This window comes from Thamnophis sirtalis, unplaced genomic scaffold, assembly GCF_051295495.1.
Source record: "Thamnophis sirtalis isolate CommonGarterSnake01/CBP01778 unplaced genomic scaffold, rThaSir2_p1.2 scaffold_2, whole genome shotgun sequence".
Taxonomy (NCBI): domain Eukaryota; kingdom Metazoa; phylum Chordata; class Lepidosauria; order Squamata; family Natricidae; genus Thamnophis; species Thamnophis sirtalis.
Genome location: NW_028261382.1, coordinates 55,176,282 through 55,188,151, shown reverse-complemented (window position 1 = coordinate 55,188,151; position 11,870 = coordinate 55,176,282). Strand labels below are relative to the sequence as shown.

The window sequence follows — 11,870 nt, the reverse complement described above, 5'->3', positions numbered from 1 at the left end:
TGTGTAGGGAAGATAGGTAGGGAATTGGATATGTATTTATATGATTAGTAATTATATAAAAGAAAGAATCAACGGACAGGTAATCTGACTGGACTACATACACCTACGTAATTTATATAAAATGTAATTGTTGTAAGATCCAATCATCATCATGGAAATGTTTATGCCAAAAATGTCGCACTATGTCCAATGTTTTTTAATGTTTAGCTAATAAAAAACTTTCTATACAGTGTACGGGTTCTGGGAAGTCGGGGGGGGGGGAGGAGGAGGGGGGTTGGGGGTCGGTTGGAGGGAGGGAGGGATATACATTTGGCTAGACACGATGTGTTAGATCTCAATGCAATGTGACTTCACATGTATACTGTTTTTCTCTAATTTTTCTTTAAAAATAGGATAAGGCAAACACATTAACGTATAGTGGAAATAGACCGAGGGGAGGAGGAGGAGGAAAGAAGAAAGATGGGTAGAGAGGGATGGGAGAGAGGGGGGGGGAAGGCGAAAGGGAAGGGGGGGAGCGAATCTGGAGAGAGGAGTGGTAGAGGGCGAGGGGAAGATGGGTAGAGGGGGATGATGGAGGGAAGATAGAAAGTTGGAGGGTGGTGGAAGAAAGAGGTGTATGGAGAATGGAAGAGGTATATTGGGCTTTTATTTTCTGGGGCATTGTCGACAAGAGGAATTGATGCAATTACTGTTTAATACTGTATGGGGTATACATGTGAGTGTATGAAAATGAAAAATAAAATATACCAAAGTGTAAAAAAAATAAAAAAAAAAATAAAATAAAAAATTTAAAAAAAACATAAGAAAATAATAAAATAAAATAAAAAACTTTTTAAAAAATGGTGACTTATCACTAAGTGCTGTATCTTATGATTCAGGATGAATGCATTTAATGATGGCTAAAACAGAATTCTTTATTTATGGCCAAGTATGATTGGATACACAAGGAATTTGTCTTTGGTGCATATGCTCTCAGTGTACCTAAAGAGAATAAAATACATTCATCAAGAATAAATAGACACAACACTTAGCGATACTCGTAGTTACTAATAAGCTATCAAATCTAGGAAACAAATAAAAACAAAATAAATTAAAAGGTAGAAGCAACATGGTTACAGTCATAAGTGGGGAGAGAGAGATACTAGGAAGGAAGAGAAGAATAATAGTAATACATTCTTAGTAAATTATTGACAGCGTTGTGTGAATTAGTTGTTAAGCAGAGCGATGGCATTCAGGGGGTAAACTGTCCTTGTGTCTAGTTGTGCAATGCCCGTGAAACAATTTATGTCCAGGATGTGAGGGGTCTATAAATAAATCATCATGGCTATGATGATTTATCATTTATATCTCAGATGTACACTGAGAGCTTACGAACCGAAGACAAATTCACACTTGGCCAATGAAGAATTCTATTCAGACTCTTGTCAACTGGTTCGTACTTACAACGGTCACAGTGTCCTGAGGTCGTGCGATTCCCCATTTCCGGCCTTCTGACAAGCCAAGTCAATGGGGAATCTCTGTATTCGCTTAACGGCCGCGGGACTAACTGAACAACTGCAGCGCTTCACTTAACAACACGGCCCTTAAACCTGCCAAGGTTGAAAAACAAAATTGGCCCAGAACACCACTGTGTACAGGGAATTTTGGGGTGGGAGAGAAGTAGGGCGAAGAGGAGCGAGCTGAAGTCAATTTATTCAAAATCTGGGATCCATTGTGATGGGGCCAGTCCAAAATCAGGGAGTTGATGCAATCAATCAAAACCAGCATAATCGATAAAAGATGTGTCATAAAATATACAACTTGATGAACGCATTCCAAAAATAAACCGTGTGGAATTGCCATATGTGAATCCACATACGGCATTCCTTGGATTGAGGCAGATCTCAGTTGACGTGGGATAAATAAGAATTCTTTCAAAAGCAAGGGTAAAAAAGCTTAGTTTGGAAACAGACCGAGTTCCTTCCCGTCTGTCTGTCTGTCTGTCTGAGATACACTAATACCAGATTGATTCTAGGGACGTATTGGTACCGACAGTTTCTCAAATTAACACACTGGGCCATCAATTCAACGTTAAATGCTTTGTAAATACCAACTACAGGCTGTTCTGGATTTACAGCCACCATTGGAACCAAAATCTACCTTGCTAAGCAAAGCAGTTATTATGGGTAAGGTAAAGGTTCCCCTCGCACCTATGTGCTAGTCGTTCCCGACTCTCGGGGGCGGTGCTCATCTCCGTTTCAAAGCCGAAGAGCCAGCACTGTCCGAAGACGCCTCCGTGGTCATGTGGTTGGCATGACTCAACGCCGAAGGCGCACGGAACGCTGTTCCCTTCCCAGCAAAGGCGGTTCTTATTTTTCTACTTGCATTTTTTACATGCTTCCGAACTGCTAGGTTGGCAGAAGCTGGGATGAGTAACGGGAGCTCACTCCGTTACGTGGCGCTAGGGATTCGAACCGCCAAACTGCCGACCTTCCAGACCGACAAGCTCAGCGTCTTGGCCCCTGAGCCGCCGCGTCCCTTTTGAGCCACCGAACCGGTGTCCAAAATAACAATAATAATAATCACAGAATTCGTTTCTTTTTTTAAAAAAGAAAGAAAAGTCGCTGGGGGAAGCCTCATTTGGATAATTGAGCGGCTGGTGGCCGGAGTTTGAAATGAATATTTCAATTTTATGGAATGCCAACAGCTGTAGCTCGTGCGTTTGAGTACCAGGGGGGTCTGGAGCAAGTGGGAGTGTGTCTCTTTGGTGGGTTCGCACATGACGTCGAAGTGTTTGTCCTTAAGCAAAGCAGTGGTCGCGGCTACTGGGAAAACCGTTGGTGGAAATCAAAAACCGTGCTAGGAAGATAGGAGAGGTCTGAAATCCTCAGATAATCCGCATGTATTCTGAAATATCTCATTTTTTTAAATGACTGCTGTTATGATACAAGGGAACGCAGACATTATTTATTTACTTGCAGCCCCCTCCCCCTTTGATTCTATTTACAAATAAACCAAGGGTCAAATATATTCAACATACCTGCCCCCATAACAACAACCCTTTGGAGGTGGATTGGGCTGGAGAGGAACTGGGGTGAAGTCATCCTGCTTGTTTTCATGCTTAAAGTGGGACTAGAACTCCCAGTCTCCTGGTTATGGGCCCAAAGTCACTCAGCTGGCTCTCATGCCTAAGGTGGGACTAGAACTCCCAGTCTTCTGGTAATGGGCCCAAAGTCACCCAGGTGGCTTTCATGCCTAAGGTGGGACTAGAACTCCCAGTCTTCTGGTTATGGGCCCACAGTCACCCAGGTGGCTTTCATGCCTATGGTGGGACTAGAACTCCCAGTCTTCTGGTGATTGGTTTAAAGTCGCCCAACTGGCTTTCATGCCTAAGGTGGAACTAGAACTCCCAGTCTCCTGGTGATTGGCTTAAAGTCGCCCAACTGGCTTTCATGCCTAAGGTGGGATTAGAACTCCCAGTCTTCTGGTGATTGGCTTAAAGTCACCCAGCTGGTTTTCATGCCTAAGGTGGGACTAGAACTCCCAGTCTCCTGTCGACTGGCCCAAAGACACCCAGCCGGCTTTTACGTCTAAGGAGGAAACTAGAACTCCCAATCTCCCAGGTTTTTTTTTTTTGACCTGCTGCCTTAATCACTAGGCGACGCTGGCTCTCCAAGCTTCGACAGACCTTTTCTTAAATCCACAGTCCTTTTACAACTTCATGAGCCTTCCGTGTTTATTCCTCCCGTAAAAATGGAAGATGATTAATTAAAAGGGCAGAACCGAGTCCCAAGATGCCAGAACAACTGTCGGATGGATTTATCTCTGGATTGTTTTTAGAGTCTCCTTTTTTGTAGGCGTTACGGCAGATTTTAAATTAGCGCTGCCATTTCATACCCCAGGAATAAAACGAAGACTCTCCTGGAGGAGGTTTTCCCTACTCGGTTCTCCGGAAACTGTTGGGCTTTTAATTGCAATTCAGCGTATGCCTCTTAATAAATAAAACAGTTAAAAGCGGCTCCCTCTACGTTCCACCAGCCCAATGCAAGGTCTAGCATTCAATCATGATTCCCTTGACTCAAGTTTCCTGGAAGGCACGCAACATCAAACCCTTTGTAAGACCATCATCAAGAAGGAGTTGGCCAGTTTGCAATTGGGTGCATCCCTGTTCAAGTCTGAGCAAGAATAAAGGGAAGAAGTAGAGAATCCGGAGATAAAGCAGATGTTGCTTTAAAAAATAATAATACTTAGGTGGTTTCATTTAACAATAGCAATAGCAATAGCAGTTAGACTTATATACCGCTTCATAGAGCTTTCAGCCCTCTCTAAGCGGTTTACAGAGTCAGCATATTGCCCCCAACAACAATCCGGGTCCTCATTTTACCCACCTCGGAAGGATGGAAGGCTGAGTCAACCCTGAGTCGGTGAGATTTGAACAGCCGAACTGCAGAACTGCAGTCAGCTGAAGTAGCCTGCAGTGCTGCATTTAACCACTGCGCCACCTCGGCACATAAAATAAAACAACCCACCACAGGTTGATACAGGTTGATAGATGGAAGAGTATAATTCAAAAATTAGCTAAACTTACTTAAATTCAGTGATAATAGGTATAGTTAAATAAAAATTGATAATGATAGTAATGTATACAATGTTGAGTTGTTATGATAAGTAATAATTGGATATGAGAAGGGAAGGTTAGAAATATTTTTGGACTATATATAAAGATTATTAATAACAATAATAATAAAAAAACAAAATTAGTCACAGTTAAATTTTAACTAATAGGTATAGTTAAATAAAAATTGATAATGATAGTAATGTATACAATCTTGAGTTGTTATGATAAGTAATAACTGGATATGAGAAGGGAAGGTTAGAAATATTTTTGGACTATATATAAAGTTTATTAATAACAATAATAATAAAAAAACAAAATTAGTCAGTTAAATTTTAACTAATAGGGGGATAATGTAATGTTATGATATAGGATATAGTTAAATAAAGAAAGGATAATGATAATAAATTATATACATGGGGGATTAGAAAAATTTTGGTATTAAATATTATGGATGTTTAGCTAAAACAGGATATGAGGATTTAATGTTAATGGAGGATTTTATAAATAAGTAAATGAAATGCCAGCATGTGGTTATGTATTAAATATTGGTATATTTTAGGATGAAGGACGTTTAAATTACTATAGTCAAATAAAAGTGCAGGCATGATGATGGTAATATAATAAATATCCGAGTTAAGATATTAGAGTTAATATGAACTATATTTGATGACGGTGGAAGAGATGCACAAAAGCCTTTTGTAACCAGCTGATACACTTTCTACAGTATGTAAAGAAGGAGGATTTGTTTGTTTTGAAAATAAAAAAAACTTTTTACCAAAAAAAAAAAAAAACCCACCACAAGCGAACAAACAAAAAATCTTGTTAAATTAGCCAAGTGATGCCTTGTTTTATGGCCATTACCGCTTACGATCGGATTACAGTTGTAAAACAGAGGACTATCTGAGCATTTAAAACAGGATTGTGTATGTCCTGGCAGGTAACAAGTTAAGTCTGAGAAAACCCTGAGATACATCTGCCAAACCAACAACGCACAGGTATCCCTCGAGGGACAACGCAGCCCCAAAAGTTCCGTTGCTAAGTGAGACCGTTGTTAAGTGAGTTGGCTCCACTTTTAAGACCACTGTTAAGTGAAACACACCAGAGTTGTGAATAGCAATAGCAGTTAGACTTATATACCGCTTCATAGGGCTTTCAGCCCTCTCTAAGCGGTTTACAGAGTCAGCATATTGCCCCCAACAACAATCTGGGTCCTCATTTTACCCACCTCGGAAGGATGGAAGGCTGAGTCAACCCTGAGCCGGTGAGATTTGAACAGCCGAACTGCAGAACTGCAGTCAGCTGAAGTAGCCTGCAGTGCTGCATTTAACCACTGCACCACCTCGGCTCAGTGGTTAAATGCAGTGAAGTTAGGACCCCTCAACTGTTGTTGAGTAGCATCGGGCTTCCGCATGGACCTCACTGGTGAGACAGTTGCAAAAGTGTCCCCGGGGCACAGTGACTGTCGTAAGTATGAATCAATTGGAAAGTGCCTGAATTCTGATCACGTGACAACGGGGAGGTTGCAACAGTCGTAAGTGTGAAAAACGGTCATAAGTTGCCTTTTTTCCAGGGCTAGGATAATTTTGGGCAGTCACTAAATTGTTTATTGTCTGTCTTGTGCTCGGAGAAAGCGAAATCATTAAACTCCGGTTCAGTTTTGATCAGATTGGACCCGAAATTCTGCATCCAATGCTCGACTTAATAATGCAACATTCACCTTCCCCAAAACCCAGTGAATCCAATCAGGAATTACACCCCCAATTTTATGGATCTTGGTCCCGTTCCTGTTGGTTCTGGAATGAGAACCCCACATAATAAGGTATATTGATAGGAGAGGGCTATAAATCACAGGTTTCACGCCCGAATTTCATGGGAAAGTTCCTTTCCGTAAAAAGAAAAGAATTAGAGAGAATCATTCAAAGGAAGAACTACTTTTTCACAAACAAAAATGCTGTTTTTTCTAAGATGGATATTAAAAAAACAATCAGGGGAAACTCCAAACTTTTGTTGGCAGTTTTATATTCTAACCAAATTCTGCTTTTAATCCCTTTTGAATGTCGCTTCCTTTGCTTTGTATTCCTCGGGGATATATAAACAACAGGGAGGGGGGAAATGCAATGTATATCAAAGCCAGCTTAAGTCATGCCTAAATATTATGACTGGGGAAGATACTTTGAAGGCATTTGGGGGGGGGGGGGAAGGCCCCATCAGCCTGGGGGGGTGGGGGGTGGAGGAACTTTGCTGGATGGGGGATGATGGGTGTTGTGATCCAAGCCATCAGGTCTGGAGGAAGAACAGGTTAAAGGTACTCCTTGTTGGCGGAGGGGATTTTACACAACTGGAAGTGAGAACAATTCATCGGTGGAAAGGCTTTGCCTTCCCGAAGTTGTGGGAACTCTCTCTTTGGGCACATGCGGCAGCTTGAGCAGGGGGTTGGGCTAGATGACCTTCCGAGGTCCCTTCCAGCCCTATGATTCAGTAAGATTTTCCATAAGCCTAAAATGGATTTAAGGACTCTTTGGAAACTGCTGACAGCCCTCAAAACTGGTGTGAATATTATATATATATATTGATTTGAGGGTGGAATACACTTCACGATAAAGGGACATGGAGGCTCAGTGGCTAAAGATCAGAAAGGGGATCGGCAGTTTGGCGGTTCGAATCCCTAGCACCGTGTAACGGAGTGAGCTCCCGTGACTTGTCCCAGCTTCTGCCAACCTAGCAGTTCGAAAGCATGTTTAAAAAATGCAAGTGGAAAAATAGGGACCACCTTTGGTGGGAAGGGAACGGCGTTCCGTGCACCTTTGGCATTAAATCATGCCGGCCACATGACCACGGAGACGTCTTTGGACAGCGCTGGCTCTTCGGCTTTGAAACGGAGATGAGCACCGCCCCCTAGAGTCGGGAACGACTAGCACGTACATGCGAGGGGAACAGCATGATAAAAAGAGAGTATGAACGCCTAACCCACGTCTGGAGTTTAGCTTCCGTTGTGTGAATCCGATTCAAGCAAAAAACGAAAAGAAGCCAGAATCTCATTTGCCCCAAATTGGAAACAAAAAACCCTTCCCTCAAACGCAGAGATTATAAAAAAGGTGCTAGAATGCGCGGAAATGGATAAATTGCCGATGGAACTAAGAGACTGAGCGGAAACTGGGCTACTATAAGACTTGGACTAGGTGGTGTAATTGGCTTGAAAAGAGATGTAAAATTAATGCCTAAGGAATACATAGAAAATATAACAAAATGGTACACATTCAGAAAGTAACAGATGTAAACATTGTATATATATATATATATATATATATATATATATATATATATATATATATATATATATATATATATATATATATATATATATATATATATATATATATATATATATATATATTGTAAAAACGACTAAACATGAAACAAGGAGGCATATGTATAAAACAATATTCTTTAGGAAAAAGAATACCGATAACGGAGAGCTGTAAACGTGTAATTCTAAACGTTTTTTAAAAGCTGAATTAAAAATGATTTTTAAAAAAGAAGGGGAAGGGGCTGAAAGAGGGAGATCAATCCCAGGCTGGAGGGCAAAAATATGTGAACTTGAAGCCAAGGGGCGGGGTGGGTGGGGGCTGAATTCAGAGAGAGAGAGAGGATTGGGGAGGGGGCTTCCCGCATGGCAGGTGGACGGGAGGGGGAGGAACCCCCGGTTTTTTTTTCTGATCCAGTTTAAACTCAACTCCGAAGAAAACTGGCCAGAAAGAAAGAAAGAAAGAAGGAAGGAAGGAAGGAAGGAAGGAAGGGAGGGAAGGGGAGGAGGAAGGAAGGAAGGAAGGAAGGAAGGAAGGAAGGAAGAAAGAAAGAAAGAAAGAGGGAGGGAGGGAGGAAGGAGGGAAGGAAGGAAAGAAGGAAGGAAGGAAGGAAGGAAGGAAGGGGAAGGGGAGGAGGAAGGAAGGAAGGAAGAAAGGAAGGAAGGAAAGAAAGAAGAAAGAAAGAAAGAAAGAAAGAAAGAAGGAAGGAGAAAGGAAGGGGAGGGGAGGGAAGGGAGGAGGAAGGAAGGAAGGAAGGAAGGAAGAAAGGAAGGAAAGAAAGAAGAAAGAAAGAAAGAAAGAAGGAAGGAAGGAAGGAAGGAGGAAGGAAGGGGAGGGAGGGAGGGAAGGGAAGGGGAGGAGGAAGGAAGGAAGGAAAGAAAGAAGAAAGAAAGAAAGAAAGAAAGAAAGAAAGAAAGAAAGAAAGAAAGAAAGAAAGAAAGAAAGAAAGAAAGAAAGAAAGAAAGAAAGAAAAGTTTGGGTACCCCCAAGGAGGCTCCCTCCCCAGAAGCAAAGCAGGAGACGCAACGACACAAGGGACCCCCCCCCCATTAAAAGAAGTCCATTTAGAGATTTATAAAGGGGGGGGGCGAGAGACAGAGAGATCGGGGAATGTCCCAAAACGGGACGGAAGTTTCTCCCAACACTTTAAAGGGAGTTTTGTAGGGGGGGGAGTTGTTAAACGAGGCGGACGCCTGCCCGCGGAAGGGATCGCGAGGGGGGGGGGAATAAGAGAGCAACCCAGCCGATCGCACGCCCCCCCCCCACCCAACCACGACCACCCACCCCGGGGAAAGGGGAAAATAAACCCACTTGGGGAAAGTCAAGGAAGCGCAGCACAAAGGGAGAAAGGAGGGAGGGGAGGACTAGAAGCGACCCAAAGGGAGAGAGAAAGAGAAAGAGAGAGAGAGAGAGAGACCCTCCCCAATTTAAGGCAGCAAAGGGAGTGGGGGGTGAAGAGAGGGGGACCCCCCCCAAAAAAAGAGAACAAAGTAAAGGAAGGGAGGCGAAGGGAGGGAGGTCGTGGGAAGAGAGACCAATAGCAGCAAAAGACCCCCTACCCAAAAGAGAAAAGAAAGAAAAGGAATTAAGGGGAGGGGGGGTAGCCCCGTTGGCGCGTGGCTCACCCAGATCGTCCATGTTGCCGCCGCCGCCGCCGCCCCGAGTGGAGGCGCTGGTGCTGCCGCTGGCTGCCGCTGCTGTCCCGGGAGCGCGCCAGGGCGCGTGGCCGAGAGCCCACCCAGGCCCGCCCCCGCCGCGCGGGCGCCAGCTGGAGGGCGGAGAGGGCGGGGGGGGGAGAGAGGAGGGGGGGAAAGGAGGCCTCGCGGCGTCTCTGCGGCGCTAGCGTCCCCTAGCGCAGTGTTTCTCAACCTTGGCCACTTGAAGATGTCTGGACTTCAACTCCCAGAATTCCCCAGCCAGCGAATGCTGGCTGGGGAATTCTGGGAGTTGAAGTCCAGACATCTTCAAGTGGCCAAGGTTGAGAAACACTGCTCTAGCGACCCTGTTTGGGAACGACAAAGGGGGCGGGGGACGGGAAGCCTCACGCCCACCCACCCCCAGATGGGGATTAGGGGAAACTTCTTCAATCAATCCCGTTGTTGCTTGGATGCGTTGCTCTCTTTAAGGGCAAAAGTTTCTCAACTTTGGGGAACTTTTAAGACGGGTGGACTTCAACGCCCAGAATCCCCCAGCCAGCGTGGCTAGCTGAGGGATTCTGAGCGTTGAAGTCCACAGGATTGGAGTCCACAAATCCGTTTTTCTCAACTTTAAGAAGGATGGACTTCAACTCCCATAATCCCCCAGCCAGCATGGCTAGCTGAGGGATTCTGGGAGTTGAAGTCCACAGGATTGAAGTCCACAAGGAAGTCCACAAATCCGTTTTTCTCAACTTTAAGACGGATGGACTTCAACTCCCATAATCCCCCAGCCAACATGGCTAGCTGAGGGATTCTGGGAGTGAAGTCCACAGGATTGAAGTCCACAAATCCGGTTTCCTCAACTTTAAGAGGGATGGACTTCAACTCCCATAATCCCCCAGCCAACATGGCTAGCTGAGGGATTCTGGGAGTTGAAGTCCACAGGATTGAAGTCCACAAATCCGTTTTTCTCAACTTTAAGAGGGATGGACTTCAATTCCCATAATCCCCCAGCCAGCGTGGCTAGCTGAGGGATTCTGGGAGTTGAAGTCCACAGGATTGAAGTCCACAAATCCGTTTTTCTCAACTTTAAAAGAGGGATGGACTTCAACTCCCATAATCCCCCAGCCAGCATGGCTAGCTGAGGGATTCTGGAAGTCCACAAGGTTGGAGACTTCCGCTGCCGTAGATATGTCTTTCTCACTTTAAATGGGGTGGACTTCATCTCCCAGAATCCCCCAGCCAGTATAGCTAGCTGAAGGATTCTGGGAGTCGAAGTCCACAAGTCTCAAAATTGCCATGGTTGGAGACTCACCCCTGCTCTAGATCAGTCTTTCTCACTTTAAGACAGGTGGACTTCAACTCCCAGAATCCCCCAGCCAGCATGGCTAGCTGAGGGATTCTGGGAGTCCAGAAGTTTTACATTGCCAAAGATTGGAGACTCCCCCCATCCCAGATCATTCTTTCTCAACCTTAAGACAGGTGGACTTCAATTCCCAGAATTCCACAGCCAGCTGAGGGATTCTGGGAGTTGAAGTCCACAAAGTTGGAGGCTTCCCCTGCCGTAGATAGTTGAGAGCAACGCATCCAAGCAACAACGGGATTGATTGAAGAAGTTTCCCCTAATCCCCATCTGGGGGTGGGTGGGCGTGAGGCTTCCCGTCCCCCGCCCCCTTTGTCGTTCCCAAACAGGGTCGCTAGAGCAGTGTTTCCCAACCTTGGCCACTTTCTCAACTTCTTTAAGACGGGGGACTTCAACTCCCAGAATTCCCTAGCTAATATGCTTGGTGGACAAAACCTGGTTCGAAGTCTCCCCGCCCCAGCTTAAAAGGTTTCCAAGGTCAATGACGAAACTCGCACAAAACGCGCCGTTCAAAAGCAAGCGCACCCCGACGGCTTTTTCAAGGAGCTAGCCCTCATTTTGTTTCCAAATCTATTTTTAAAACCACCATTTTCAGTCTCCGTAGAGACTGTCAAAAATTGCCAATGCCGACTATATTTCAAGTCGTCATGGCGGGGTATTGGGAAAAGTTTTCAATTAGCAATAATCGCGCCTCGGATAAACCTCATTGGCTACGATACTGCCACTGCGCAAAGCTAACGAGACCTTGCCAATCGTTTCGAGGCCGAACCACGCGACCACGAATCAAGCCACGGTGATCCCCAAATGCAATCTTATCGGAGCGATCGCCTATCTTGTAGCCTGTAAACCGATGCATTGTGCAACTCAGTTTTGCATGTTGCACACGAAACGGCGCCCCGATTTCCCCACCCCCAAGCGGATCCGGTGCTGCAAAGGCTGCTGGGAACTGTATGTTAATGAGGGCCGAC

General features: G+C 44.7%; 1 non-coding gene across 1 annotated transcript; it reads right to left on the bottom strand.

The window, feature by feature from the left end:
• Nucleotides 1-11,497: 11,497 nt before the first annotated feature.
• Nucleotides 11,498-11,638, bottom strand: LOC148048843 (U4 spliceosomal RNA). Its single transcript, XR_015695747.1, has one exon. It is a non-coding gene; the product is annotated as a U4 spliceosomal RNA (small nuclear RNA).
• Nucleotides 11,639-11,870: the final 232 nt, after the last annotated feature.